Source organism: Caretta caretta, chromosome 4, assembly GCF_965140235.1.
Source record: "Caretta caretta isolate rCarCar2 chromosome 4, rCarCar1.hap1, whole genome shotgun sequence".
Taxonomy (NCBI): Eukaryota; Metazoa; Chordata; order Testudines; family Cheloniidae; genus Caretta; species Caretta caretta.
In genome coordinates, this window is record NC_134209.1 from 138,158,378 (window position 1) to 138,173,073 (window position 14,696).

Genomic DNA, 14,696 nt, shown 5'->3' on the forward strand with positions numbered 1-14,696 from the left:
CAACCGCTCTGAAACCAGAGTAAGCATACCCATACAGGAGGTTGCAAATAAGTAAGTAAGTAAAATAAAATTAACATATTTTGTTTAACTGGTGCATCTTTCTTGTGTAGACAAGACCTAAGGTAATTACTTCCCGACTTTTTTTTATTGAATAACTTATGCGCCCCTCTCTCCCCTCAACCAAAATCAGGCCTTCAGTTTCTTGGGTTTGGGCTACCTGAGACTGCCTCTTTGTGATTTGGTTATTGTTGTCCTTTGTGACTGAAGATAAAATTGACGACAGTATTATGTCTTGTGAATATAATTGTGTCTAAGTAGGCCGAGGCATGAGTGACAGTCCTTTCTGCATTGAGCACATATGTAGCTTGATATCGAGGAAGGGATTACAGCCTGTGCCCACTGAATCTGCCACTGTTTACAACTCGGCCTCTGTGCCTCAGGATCCATATGGTGATTAATCTCGAGCTGAGTAACCCCATTGTTGACTGTTTCTCACCAGCATGATCTGTCTGTTCCTGATGACTCTCAGTTGTCATCATCAATGTTGCATGCTTCAGGTTGTGCTTCAGGGTGGCCCTGAAGCACTTCTTTTGGCTGCCACAGATATGGTTGCTCACTTTCAGTTCACCATATAGCAACTGCTTTGGCATGGTGTCATCCACCCTCAACACATGACCTGCCCAGTCTAACTGAAACATGAGCTTCGCTTCAATCCCTGTGAAGTGTGCTGTGATATGCTGTCACAATTGACATCAGTGGTGGTGGTGTTAGATTCCCCTGGGTACAGTACAAAGCTGTCAGGGTATTCTCTGTGTGAGCTCTGGGGTTCTGGAATATCTCTCACACCAGGTCTGAAATAGCCACATTTGCTGACTTTCAGGGAATTATTTATTTATTTGTGTTACCATATCACCTAGGAGCCCTAGTCATGGACTAGACAGCATTGTGCTAGGAGCTGTACAAACACTGAACAAAAGGATAGTCCCTGCCCGAATGAGCTTACAATCTATGATGAGCCAAAAGACAGAGATGGATACAGGCAGATGGAGGAGTACAAGGAAAATTGAGACAATATTGGTGACAGTACACCAGCAGCCTAACCGTTGTCAAGTTTTTTGTAGGTATTGTGGCTAAAGATAGTTTTGAGGAGGGATTTGAAGGTGGATAATAAGGTGGAATGCTTCATGGCTCTTCTTCTTTTTGTTTTCTTTTGGCCTGCCATTGATGAAAGATGGGAGAAATGGTAGTGTTGACAAACGAATTGAGGATGATTGTATTTAGAACTGCTGCTTAGTCGAGGGGATGACAAATTGCAATTTGTTTTTTGTGCGCAGAGCCTGCATATGACTGTTTTTAAATCTAAATTAATATAAAATAAATACAGTTTGCAAAAAGTGAGGCTGGGGTCTGACCAAATAGTTATGCCCTAGAGAGGACGGAACATTCAGTTCAAAATAATATATACACACACAAAGGCAAACTGAAAACGTGCTTTCTACCATTATAGTGCCATCTCTTTAAATTTTGGTGGTAAGATCTTTATGTTCAAACCAAGAAGTAGAACCTCATCAATTAAGCTGCAAGGACAAATATGCAAGGGAACCAAAAGTTACCAGACTGCACTACAACCATGTTTTGCTAGTTGTGAGTACTCTTAAGCCTGCTGAGAGGCAAAAATTTGGACTGGAGACATGCTAATTTTACTTAACAGTTGAACTCTGGGAGGAAAGGAGGGAACATAATTTCTTGTAGTGTAAGTTTGCACATTGTATGAGCTTTCAAGACTTTGAGATGACTGTTACGGATACAGTAGCTCTCTTTACTTACCAAATGGAAAATTGCTGGAGAAATAGCTTCTGTCTAATAGGGGGAAGAGGATTTAGTTTTAGGATCTTCTCCATTCCACACAGCTCCTGCGTCTGGCTTCCTCCTGTGCTTTGCTTCCTGCAGAGGGACACATGAAGGCCAATTTAGGAATCGGATCCGTAACAGGACACAATTCCCCCTCATGATCGCATGACAGAACACAGAGAAAAACATCAGGAGCTTTTTTGTCACACCCTCTATCAGATCCGTGTCATGGCACAGTATCTGGTAGCTGCAATCAAGAAGACTCTCTTTTGAATGTTGTTTACTACTCAGATTGTCCAGATTGTCTTTTTGGTAATAGCTTGAGACCATTTAATTCATTTTAATACAGCACACTTGGTCGTCCGGTGAGCTCTGTGCCATAAACAAATGGTTCAAGTCCCAAATAAAATGTTCAGTGTATACCTAATGCTGAAATTGTAGTGCAAATAATTGGAGAATACTAGAAACGCCAATTGCACCTGCAGTTCTTTCTGTCTTCATTTGGATGTTGGTCAGTAGAAAGTGAGAGCTTCCACAATACCTTTTCTATGTGATATTGTCCATTTGCTGGCCAACATTCTTTCTTTCAGTTATACAAATAGATTCTACTATCAAAGGCTGTTTTAGAACTATTGCTGAACGTATAATTGTGGTGTTTGTCTTCCCAGTTACTGCACAGTTGACGTTTTATTTCTTTAGTATGTGGTATTTATATGTAAATATTATGGAACTTTTTATATCTAGGTCAGTGGTTCAGATCCTGTCCAAAGTGGTACTGAGTGAAAAAACAAAATCATCTGTCGAGTGTTTGAAGTACAGTGTGATATGAATTGGCGAGTGCTGTCAGTCAGAAGCCAAGTAGATAGGTGCCTTTGTCAACGAGGGAATCTACTGTTGTAATCTCGGGGAAGAGATTGCTGAGAAGCTGAACTACCTTTACACCTCACTTACCTGGCACAAGCGGTCCTTTCAGAGCACAGCGGAGACATTTTGGCAAGGAAGCGTGTAGAGGCTTACTTCGTTGCTGCCTGTGCTGTCCCCATTCTGCACTAAATAACAGTGCTGGAAAATCAAATCTATCTGAAGTATTAGATTCACTTTAAAAATATTAATGTTTAATAGGAAATCAGAAACAAAGTTGTTCCTTTTTCCATTTCACATTGAACTCTTGGAATAATACTGCACAAATGGATACAATTTTGGGCCCTGATTCTGCAAAGACTTACGCTTATGCTTAGTTTTACCCATGTGAGTAGTCCGATTCACTTCAGTAGCACTGCTCAGAATGTATACGATTGAGTATGTGTGGAGGTCTTTGCAAAATCAGGGCCCTAGATAGCAAATTGCTGATTTTATAGGGAGTGCTGTGTACCACCTCACAGTAGTATTCGTAATGACAGAACCGAGCTGTAGGGGTGAAGTCACCTCCCAAATTAAATTGTCATTTTTCAGGTGCCTCAAAGCCCTCAGTGGAGTTTGATTGGTTGGTTATGGACTGTCCTTACAGTCAAAGATTGAAAGGAAAATGGCTTACAGTGCATTTCAAACACACTAAGTTGTGAATCTACAGTATGGATCGGTCATTTAGGGCCTGATCTAAAGCCCACTGAGGTTAATAGAAAGACTCCCGTCATCTTGGGATCAGGTCTTTGTCACATTGTCCAAAAAGTCTAACTCTTTTCATGAAAATATTTTTAGACCTGTTGCTGATAAGGGGAAAACAAGAAAATGTCATTGGTTAATACAATTCTACAACGTTCTAAATTACCAGGGTCAAAAAGTCCATTTGTAATCCCCCAGATCTTTCATGAAGTATGCATTTTGGGGTAGTACAGACTCTGTGCTGTAATTAATGCCTTCTATCTATTGATGTGCATGGATTAAAGTAGTAAATGGATCGAAGAATACATTTTATATAAACTTTGAATTCTTGTCTGCAATAGGGGTGTGTGTGTACGTATATATATTTTAATGTGTCTACACACACAATCTGTATGTTCATTTGAGTGTGTTTATAGTAACCTGCTTTGAATTAGTGCCGGCATTTGGAATTTTCTGACATTTAATATTCATGCAAAATTCAGACATAAAAATAAAATACAAATACATGCAAAATGCATTAGTAGTGAATGTCGGGAAATCCCAGCTGCCACTTCTGCGACTGTAATTTTCCTCCAGTTTTCAATGTAATGTCTTTTAATATGTTCTCAAGAACGAAATAGAGGAAAAAAGCAGTTATTATGCTGTTTTCTTGAGAAAAGAAATTAAGAGGGCAAGAAGAGACAAATTTTAATATTTTGTCTTTATTTTGTGTTCATTTATAATACAAGTTTTATGGATCTTTTACTTGGTGGTTTTTATTTATTTATTTCTCTGGGCTGTAAAGACCAAACATTTGAATCTTCTGTCTATATTGCTTATAAATGTCAATATTACCATGAAATTTGCTGCTCTTAGATCTTTGTCATTCATTTCCATTTAACATTGTTTAAAATAACCACAGTTAGTTTAGATACACTGTGCTGTGCTTTTAAATTATTAATGAACTTTTAGATTACGTTTTTTTTTCTTGTAACACACCAAGTGGGAGTGCTTTTTCACCAACATGCAAACTGAAAACCTATTAATCCATCTACATAAAATAATTTTGTAATTCCACATCTTAATTATAATTTTTTAACATTCTCTCTTCCTTACTTTGGGTAACAGAGAAAAGCTGTGGCTTTGAAATGCTACAGTTTTGTCATTTAATAATTTCTAGACAACTCACAGCAGGCCTAATTTTGCTACACTTACTCCGTAGAGTACTGTGACAAAGTTCCTGCTCTACCTTGGTGGGTCTTGCACTTATTGGCAGATTTGCTCACGTTGGAGCTTCACGGCAGCCCTCAGCTTGGCCGTTTTTCTGAATTCACAGTCCAGGTCAACGACTCCTGTGTCTGACCAGGAGTTGAGAGGTTTGGGGGGAACCCGGGCCCACCCTCTACTCCGGGTTCCAGCCCAGGGCCCTGTGGAATGCAGCAGTCTAGAGTGCCTCCTGGAACAGCTTTGCGACAGCTACAACTCCCTGGGCTACTTCCCCATGGCCTCCTCCCAACACCTTCTTTATCCTCACCATAGGACCTTCCACCTGGTGTCTGATAATGCTTGTACACCTCAGTTCTCCAACAGTCCGCGTTCTCACTCTCAGCTCCTAGCGCCTCTTGCTCCCAGCTTCTCACACACACACACACCACAAACTGAAGTGAGCTCCTTTTTAAAACCCAGGTGCCCTGATTAGCCTGCCTTAATTGATTCTAGCAGCTTCTTGATTGGCTGCAGATATTCTAATCAGCCTGTCTTAATTGTCTCCAGAAGGTTCCTGATTGTTCTGGAACCTTCCCTGTTACCTTACCCAGGGAAAAGGGACCTACTTAGGCTGGGGCTAATATATCTGCCTTCTATTACTCTCCTATAGCCATCTGGCCCGACCCTGTCACAGTACCAACGTAGTGAGTTACCCTATTGAGTATTTGCAGAGTAAGGTACTTCTCAACATAAATAAGGGAGGAAAGTAAGGCCATATGTGAGGTAGAAAAATAAAATCTCAACGAATAACACATGTAGGGTGTGGTATTTTTGTGAGCGCTGAATAACAATTTTATTCTTACATGTCTAGCAAGTAAAAACTCTCAGTAAGAATAAGTCCAATCAATGTTAATCTTCAGTCTTTTTTAGTTTAGCTGTTCAATATAATATTTTCCTTTGTACTAGAAAATGGCAACTTTTAAAAGTACTTTAATGGCAAAGTGCCATTAGTCATATACCACACATGCCATAAATTGCATTGTAGTCAAGTCCTCTTCTGTTACTGTAAAATAGGTATGAATCACGAGCATTATATATATAGATAGATCACACACACACACGTGTGTGTGTGTGTATGATCTATCTTTTTATAATAAAAGCAGGTTACTTCCAGGTTACTTTTTCTTGACTTCTATACATTTCTGTGCTCCAATGGCACGGAAAAAGTTTGTTGTGGTGCTCTAGGGGGGAGGGATAGCTCAGTGGTTTGAGCATTGGCCTGCTAAACCCAGGGTTGTGAGTTCAGTCCTTGAGGGGGCCATTTGGGATCTGGGGCAAAAATTGGGGATTGGTCCTGCTTTGAGCAGGGGGTTGGACTAGATGACCTCCTGAGGTCCCTTCCAACCCTGATATTCTATGATTCTTTTATAGGTGTTTTCCTTTTACTGTCTATGTAGTTACTTGTTTATTTTTTGAATGTGAAAATGGAAGCCCTTTATATTCTTCATCATTTCTCCATTGTTTATGTACGCATGCTCTCCAGTGCTATATAAAGTTACCTTTCCCTCTGTTCTTGAAAATTATCGTATTTGTTTTAAAAGACTAAAATATTAGAGGTTAATACTCTTCAGAGTGTTGATTACTGTATTAATTAGTGTACAGTATAAAACAATATGAATAACTAACTGGAAGGATGTGTGGGTAGGGTTTTTTCCCTTTAATTAGTTTAAACCCAGAAAGCAAATGGAGCTTCCTAGTTATGCAGAGATACTGCACTGAAAATTAGTACCTAGTTAATGAAATTATTTATTATTAATGAATTAATTTGTTATTACTGATGTTAACCGTCCCTACATTTTTGGCTTAAAAAAGAACTTCTCCTTTCTAGTGAAGAGTTACTGGGTCCTACGCAGAGACACTTCATTGAGGCGGCAATATGTTACCATGATCACGATTGGTTTTTTGTACCAAATAGGCTTCTAGGTTCTTGGCAAAATCAACGGCTTTTCCCAAAAATATCTTTCTTATGGCCATTAGCAAACTTGTGTGACAGGCTTTTTGTGATGATTACTGCAGCAGTGTCTTTTCTGACTTGACTGTGGAACACTTCAGCGACTGCTTCTCAGGAAAAACAAATAGATTTCACCATCAGACAATCAGGGAACTGGAGAAAATAGGGAATAGTTCATTCCTCTTGCAAATGTAACCATGATCACTGTTTCTTGAAATTGTCAGACTATTTACATTATGTCCCATAGTGAGTGATACCCAGTTTGCTTCCTTCCACTTAACTTTAAGTTGTCTGGAATGGCATTTTTGGTGTCACTTGTCTGCAGAAAGTGATACATCAGTGATATTTGTTTATTCATATCTAAAGATTGTTAAGATTAAGCTGGACAAAAAGTCATTCATGAATTTTGTTTGAATTGGCATTGTTTTAGAGGTAGGTCTTATGAACGTCTAGGTACAAATTCAGCCAGGTGCAACTCTGTTGCCTTCAGTGGAGTTAAACATATTTTCCTTATGGTGAAATTTAGCCTCATTCTAATGTATGAGAGTCACTGGCTGAAGAATTGCATAAGCTTCTTAGAATAAGAATTCACACTGGCCCACTCCATTTCAACTTTCAAGTGAGTAATTTGAGTGACAGGTCCATAAAGGTCACTCACTGAATGATCAGAAAATGAATACATTTGAAGGATAATATAGATATTCCACTTAGCTTTACACATGTAATAACTAATCAGGTGATCTGACTTAGGAGCATTATTGTACTATAAAATAAAATGCACGTGTCCCACTTATTTCATTCTCTCCTCCTGTTTTGCTGATTAGTGTAAATTGAATTTCATGCTATTCAGTCCAGTTTGTTAACACATGATATGTCTGTCTAGAATTTTGACAGATTGCAATAAAAGTACTGTAAGTTTGCACTGTGTATGATTATTACTCTTTATTTATATCCATATTATTTTTTTTACTAGTTTTGTTATATTACCCTACAACCAAGTGGTTCATTTCTGCCTAGCCATATCCCCCTTCCCTCATATCATTACACTTGTTTATTCAGAAAAACAATAAGAGAAAAAAATCCCCAGTTTACCTGTTTTAATGTTCCGTTTAAATAACTTGAAAGGAATATGGGCTATTTAGGACCCAGTAGCATCCGAATAAAAATACTAGTTTGTTTCCTACTAGACCTTTCTTCTGAGACCTTTCTGAGCCTTCCATGAAGATCTTTGAAACTGGCTTTGCTAGAGCTAAAAGACAGAAGTCACAGAAGAAACTTGGAAGAACCTTTCCCCCTTCTTTTTCTTGCTCACAGCATTTTACAAACTAGATTTTTCACTAGCGCTAATGTGACTGTGAAAGAAGTTAGGTCTTGCAACTTCCTCTGTGACTGACTGCATCTCATGAGATTGGCATTGCAAACCACTGCTCCCCCTTTCTTCCTCCTCCCCCTTCCTCCCTGTGAGCAAGTCTCAGGTGGGCATGCAGAAAAGAGTGAGAAGCAGTCAGGGACATGGCTCCACCCTTCTCCTCACAATGCTCTGGCCAGTGGAGCTAGCTGGGTACGGGGTCAGGTAAGATGTGCCCCTTTTTTGGTTGCTGTAAATTACTTCCCTCCCTCCACCCTTGGAAGTATCTTGCTGGTGTTCCTGCGAAGGTGGCACTCGGCCGGAACCTCTGTTTAGCTCTAACTCTTAGAAATTAGAGATGGAAAAGCGATCACATTGTCTAGTTTCTTCCTATCTTAGTGCAGGATTGTAAACTCCATGAGGTAGGAGCTTTGTCTTTCTTTGTTCTTTCGAGAACAACATGTAGCGTCAGTACTCACCAAATAATACAGTACGTTTTCTAGTGCTTCCTTTATATTTGTTTGCTCTAGTGGCGGAGCATCCACTTCTTTGGGGGTAAGACTATGAAGGAGTGAATTTGAAGTGCTGAAGGAATCTTGACGTCATCGTTCTGTAGTGTACCTCTTGCATGGATGTAACTATATTCAGCATGGCTTTGGACATATATTTACAAAAGTAGATTCCATGAATATGTCATCAAATTATAAATCCAGGAGTCTCTGCTGTATGTTTTATTTATTTAAAAATATGTATTTAAATATAGTCCAGTTGATTTAATGCTTGTGAAAGGGAGGGAATGATACACTATGTATACATAGTTCAAGCAAGATCTGTACAAGTTTTACCCACAAAATTCTCCCAAATGCACTTCAGGTCTGATGAGAAATACACCTTATATTTCTGGACTTCTTTTGAGCAACAGCTGCCAGTCATGTCAAGTCTGTTGTAATTTTATGATGTGGGCAGATGCCTACCAAAGATTAGGATAAAATCACCAAAATAACGTTACATGTTACTTAGTTGCCCTGTTTATTTGAACCCAAGTACCTAGATCTGAAAGACAGGGTCTGATCCTGCATTCATTGATATCCATAAGAACGCTCCCATGGACTGCAGTGACTACAGGATCGATCCTGATAGAACTAAGCCACCAACCACCTTGTCCTACAGGTAACTTTTGACTCAAAAGTTGTTCTTTTTATTCTTTAGTTCCATTTTTAATCTTTTTTAAGTAAGTTAAATGTCAGTATGTGGTAAAAGATTCACATCACATAGCATTGTTTATAACAGAACTCTGGAGGCTGCCCAGAGAACAGATGTGTAAAAACAAATATAAAAAGTAATATTAAAGTTATCAGAAAAGAGATTATGCTATTAAGGGGGGAAATTTGTGAAGTCTACTGGCTTCTGTAGGTTTGGGATATTCCATATATTTTAGATTGTATTAGGGCCAGGACTGTACTTTTCTCTATGTTTGTAAAGTACCTAGCAGAATGGGTCCCTGTCCTGGTTGGCCTCTAGGCCAAAGGTGGGCAAACTACGCCCTGCGGGCCACATTTGGCCCACGGCACCCTCCTGAGCTACTGGCCCGGGAGGCTTGCCCTCGGCTGTTTTCCCTCCTCTGCAGCCTCAGCTAACTGCGCCGCCGGTGCAATGCTCTGGGCGGCAAGGCAGCGAGCTCCTGGGGCAGCGCAGCTGCAGAGCCCGGCTTGACCCGGTGCTCTGTGCTGCGCGGTGGCGTGGCTGGCTCCAGCCGGGCGGTGGAGCTGTAATGCCACCAGCCACCAGTGCTCCAGGCAGCGCAGTAAGGGGGCAGGGAGCGGGGGGGTGGATGGGGGGCACTCAGAGGGCAGGGAACAGGGGGGTTTAATGGAGGCAGGAGTCTTGGGGGGGCAGTCAGGAAGGAGGGGGGGTTGGATGGGGCGGTGGGGAGCAGTCAGGGGCAGGGGTTCTGGGGTCAGTCAGGGGACAGAGAGAAGGGGTGGTTGGATGGGGCAGGAGTCCCGGGGGGCCATCAGGAGTGAGGGGGGGTTGGATGGGGCGGCAAGGGGCAGTCGGGGGACAGAGAGGAGGGGTGGTTGGATGGGGCAGGAGTCCCGGGGGGCCATCAGGAGTGAGGGGGGGTTGGATGGGGTGGCAAGGGGCAGTTGGGGGACAGAGAGAAGGGGTGGTTGGATGGGGCAGGAGTCCCGGGGGGCCATCAGGAGTGAGGGGGGGTTGGATGGGGCGGCAAGGGGCAGTCGGGGGACAGAGAGGAGGGGTGGTTGGATGGGGCAAGGGTCCCGGGGGGGGGGGGCTGTCAGGAATGAGAGGAGGGGTTGGATGGGGCAGCGTGGGGCAGTCAGGGCGGGGCTTCTGGGGGCGGTCAGGGGACAGGGAGCAGGGGGTGGGGCCCGCGCTACAGCCCCCTCCCCTAACCGGCCCTCCATACAATTTCCAAAACCCGATGCGGCCCTCAGGCCAAAAAGTTTGCCCGCTCCTGCTCTAGGCACAAGTGCTGGATACGTTGAATGAGGAGTTGCCCTGTTCATAATTTGCATAAAAGATATCATTTTTTATTATGATGAGCTTCCAGGACTTGAAAGTACATTCAGTGAATGGAATATCAGTGGAAGCCTTCCATCCCAAAGTGATTGCTACTCTAGCAATGAGAAATAGCTTAGTGGAGAGAGGCCAAAAAGGATTAGTATTCACAATACATTATATCCGTTATCACAACCAAAACTGCTAATCCTGGGTAAGATTAACTGGTGCTTCAAAGGGATAAGAACAGTGAAGTGAAATATGCTTCCAGAAACATTTAGCAACTGGACAATACTACTACATTATCAAGGTTATCCACTGTAAATTCTGTGTCCCCTCATCTCAGTTCCTTTACTACTTCCTAGTTAAATGAGTGTCTTCTCCTCTGAGTCACTCTACAGATGTAAAAATTTCTCTTGAGAAAGGTGGTCCATAGGTATTCTCAAAGATTCTTTTGTTTTTACCCTACAGGTTAAAGGATGGGTAATAGCTCTTCACCCGTATCTAAGTTGTTTGGGACATAAAGAATTTAAAGGTTAATCTATCTGGTCAAAGTCCACGGGGAAAACACTACAGGAGGTAAAACTGGCTCAGAGTTTACTCTGGGGTGAAGAGGGATTTTGTTGTCTCAAACTAAAGGTAAATACCTAATAGTAAGCATAAAACCATTGCATGCAGCTAATGCTAGAAAGCTGCCATACTAACTTACTTTAGAGTTTTTTCCCTCTCCTTCTTTGTAAAGTGCCACCATGAAAACACCTTAGCTGATTCAGTTACATTTCAGTTGTTCTCTCAGAGTTAATCGTAGGCTGAACTTCCAAAGTGATATGGAAAATTAAATTAGTGATGAAGATCTGTTGCTCTTCCTTCTGGGCCTCACCAGCAGGGTTATCCTCACCATCTTCTTGTTTGTTATAGAAGATGGTAATAATCTGGTTTGGGGGGATTTTCTGAAAATTATTCACTTGTGTTGGCCAACCAAGTGGCCTTTTTTGCCCCTTCCCTTTTTCCTGAGATTTCAAGGGGAGGGAAACTGCTGCATTTGCTGTCCAAAATTTCCTTGATGCTATGGCTCTTTTTGAGTACTAAAAAATATGTATCAAATAGTCTGATTTGATTTGATTTCCATTAAATTGGTGATGTTTTGGTTACCTTTGGAAGATAACCAAAAGATTCCAAACTTTTTTGAGTACATGCACTAGCAATTTGGTTTTTTGGAAATGCAGTGGCCAATTTTATTTTTTTGTATGCAACTTTTGGAGTACTTAATTGTTGTTTTTTCCTGCTTACCCCACATTTTGTTCTTGGCTTCAGAGGAGCTTATGATGTAGGCATACAGCAGAAGACCAGTTACAATTTCTTTCTTTGGAAAATGCTTTTTTTGCAACTACTGGGAAGAAATTAGTAACATCACTCTAGCATCCTACCTAGTTACTACCCAATCTAATCTTTATTTTGAAGGGAGGTTACTAAGGTCAGGCTTTGTCTGCCCTCTGTTTTTCATAACCTTTCTAATGCTGCAGAAGTTTTAGGCTGTCACTGAGGAGGAAGAAGTTTCAGTTAGAGAGGGGGAGATGACATTTATATGACGCACGTGTATGCTGTGGGCAGATTTCCTAAGTGTTTGTCTGCAGATTGGTGGACACAAAGGCTATAATAAGTTTATTTTTTTTTAAGATAAAAAATGACGGGAAGATGTCAGAATGATACTGCTGACTGAGAGTTTAACTTCTATTTGTTAGGGATTGTAGTCTTGGATTTGTTTTCCAAAATTGTTTCTGAATCAAATTAGACAGTTTTCATGTTCCAGCAGGGTTAAAATACAACCGATTTCTGGCTCAAAAACAAGAATATATAGTATTGTAGCTGTAACTTTAACTTAACAAGCAATGCAGGATATAGAAAGGGAAAAGGCTTATTGTTCACATTGTCCAGAAATGGATCTTTTGTTGTAATTGATTTTAGTAGAATCAGGGCTTGTCTACCTGGTGGGGTAATGTCCATTAATGGGTCTATGTAAACTCTGCAGGTGCACTTTAATGTAGTGCTGTGTGAACTAGTGCTATGTTAAAGCACACTAGGTAACCTTTAGCACGCACCAGCAAGTTCTGCACAGACCAAGGGATGTGCAACATGCTGATTGTTTTTTAGAAATCACACCCCAGTAGAGCGCATTATCCCACTTTATAGACAAGCCCTCGGTAACACATTTTCCATGATTTTCCCAGACTGTTGTTGGGTTTTTAAACACTAAGAAACGTCTTAGGCACTTCACAGAAATAAGTAAATATCTGTGGCCTAAAAAGCTTACACTACATGGCCCCTATCCTTCATACAGAGTAATTTTACTCATGTGACTAGTCCCATTAGGGAAGTTTCTAAGTTTTAACCATTTTTAACTATGTGAGAACATCAAGAACTACAAGAAACATCAAAAAGCCAGTGAAAAAAAATTCAAAATTAGATAATTTTTTAATACTTCCGACTTTTAACCAATTCAGTGGAAACGCTTAAAACATTCACAAAAATCACATCTAGAACCCTTTAAAAAGTGGTATGTGTGAGAAGGAAATGTTTGGCTTCTCTCATCAAATCATGGGAATAGGTCCCCACTTTCACTGTACTTTCAACACAACTTTAACTCTGGTGCTGGGACCAGCCCCTTCATAACTGAAACTCTAAATTGCATGTGAAGAAAAACTCACTAGAACATTTATCTCACATCATGGTATGATTTATTATATTGTGATTAAATGTAATTTGGTAATCTAAACCAAGCTGTTGCCGTAAACTGCCTGTTTTATTTGGCTGTTACACAGTTGTTGCTGGCCCAGTCTCAGTGAACTAGTCATTTTTATACATCCTGTTTGCTTACCTTCAGAATGAACATCTCTTAAAAAATTCTGTTTACTGAAGATTTAGCTCAGCTAGCATGAGTTAGCCTACAGAATATATTGGATGGAAGATGAGTCTTTGATTCCTTTATCCTTCATATTCTTAGATTTATTTTTTTAAAAGACTGAGCTATCCTCTGATTTGTGATAATCATCAACTATTTTCCAGATATTAACAGAGAAGAGCAAAGAGGTCACTGTCTTCGGGGGCGGGGAATTAAAGGAGCTTTAAAGAGCCCCTTGTACTGGATCAGTGTTGATGGAGTTGCTTTGGCATGCAGAAGAGCATAATGCAGTGTAATTTGAGAGAGTTTATTGTCCTCATTTACAGAAACCTTAATACTGTATTGAGTGGAGGTTTCTAATGACAGTGATCTTTTTAAATGCCTGGGGATTTTTCAGAGTTTTAGTTGTAAATCTTTGGGGAGAGATTTTTATTTCTCTTCCCTTCTCCCATCCCTAAAAAAGAGTCATTATTTTTTTCACTGGAAGGATTGCTGCCACAAATAGCTGTGTGAATTTAGCTGAAGGGGAGATGAATCACAACGAAAGCTTTCCTAAAAACAAAATCTTAAGAAGTGACATTTTAAAGACATTGACGAGAGTTAAGTGTTCAAAATGTAAAAAGAGTTCAGTTTTATTTTTCAGTGTATTCAGCTAATCTTAAAAGAAAAACCCTCAACATTGTAAAACTGATTTGGTTTGGTAAAGCCCCATATTTGTTTATTCTCAACATTTTTGATAAGAAAAACAAGGAGTGCCTCTTAACGTTTTAGGTCAAAGTACAGGTGTGCTGCTGTAGAAATTGCTTTTCGTGTTTGGGATGAGGGGTGGAGTAGCCTTTGATGTTTGTCCCCACCTTGATTACCCTGCCTGATACAGCATCCCTGTCCAATACCTAATATACACAGAGAGAAGCACAAAGGAGAATAATCATCATTATAGACGGGATTGTGAAATGTTGTCTTCAGTGGTGTCTTTAAAATATTCTGTGTAATTAGTTCTCATGAAAGCTGCTGGGTTGACAGCTCTATAAACTGACATCTTCTATCCACAAAATACCTGCAGCCCAGACAGTGGTAATGAAAACTTCCCTGTGTTGTATACCTTACTTCTCTTCTGGAGGGAATAACCTTTAGAGGGAGGGAAAGGTTTATTATTTTCTGTTCATTTGCACAGTTGTTCAAGTTTATATGGTGTTTTACTGACAAATCAAAAGACAAAGGTTCCTGAGTATGTTGCATCCTGAATTCACTTTACATGACCACCCAGTCTTCATCAA

General features: G+C 40.5%; 1 protein-coding gene across 16 annotated transcripts in view; it reads left to right on the top strand.

The window, feature by feature from the left end:
- Positions 1-14,696, top strand: part of CTBP1 (C-terminal binding protein 1) — a 418,690-nt gene that overhangs the window by 336,691 nt on the left and 67,303 nt on the right. For 2 of the 16 annotated variants that reach the window (XM_048849145.2, XM_048849146.1), the window contains exon 2: positions 10,992-11,159. The exons of 13 other annotated variants lie outside the window; for them this stretch is intronic. The gene's annotated coding sequence lies outside the window, so the exon portion shown is untranslated. Of the gene's footprint in view, positions 1-10,991; positions 11,160-14,696 lie in introns of those variants that run through there. One more of the 16 variants, XM_048849154.2, reaches the window with a different exon arrangement.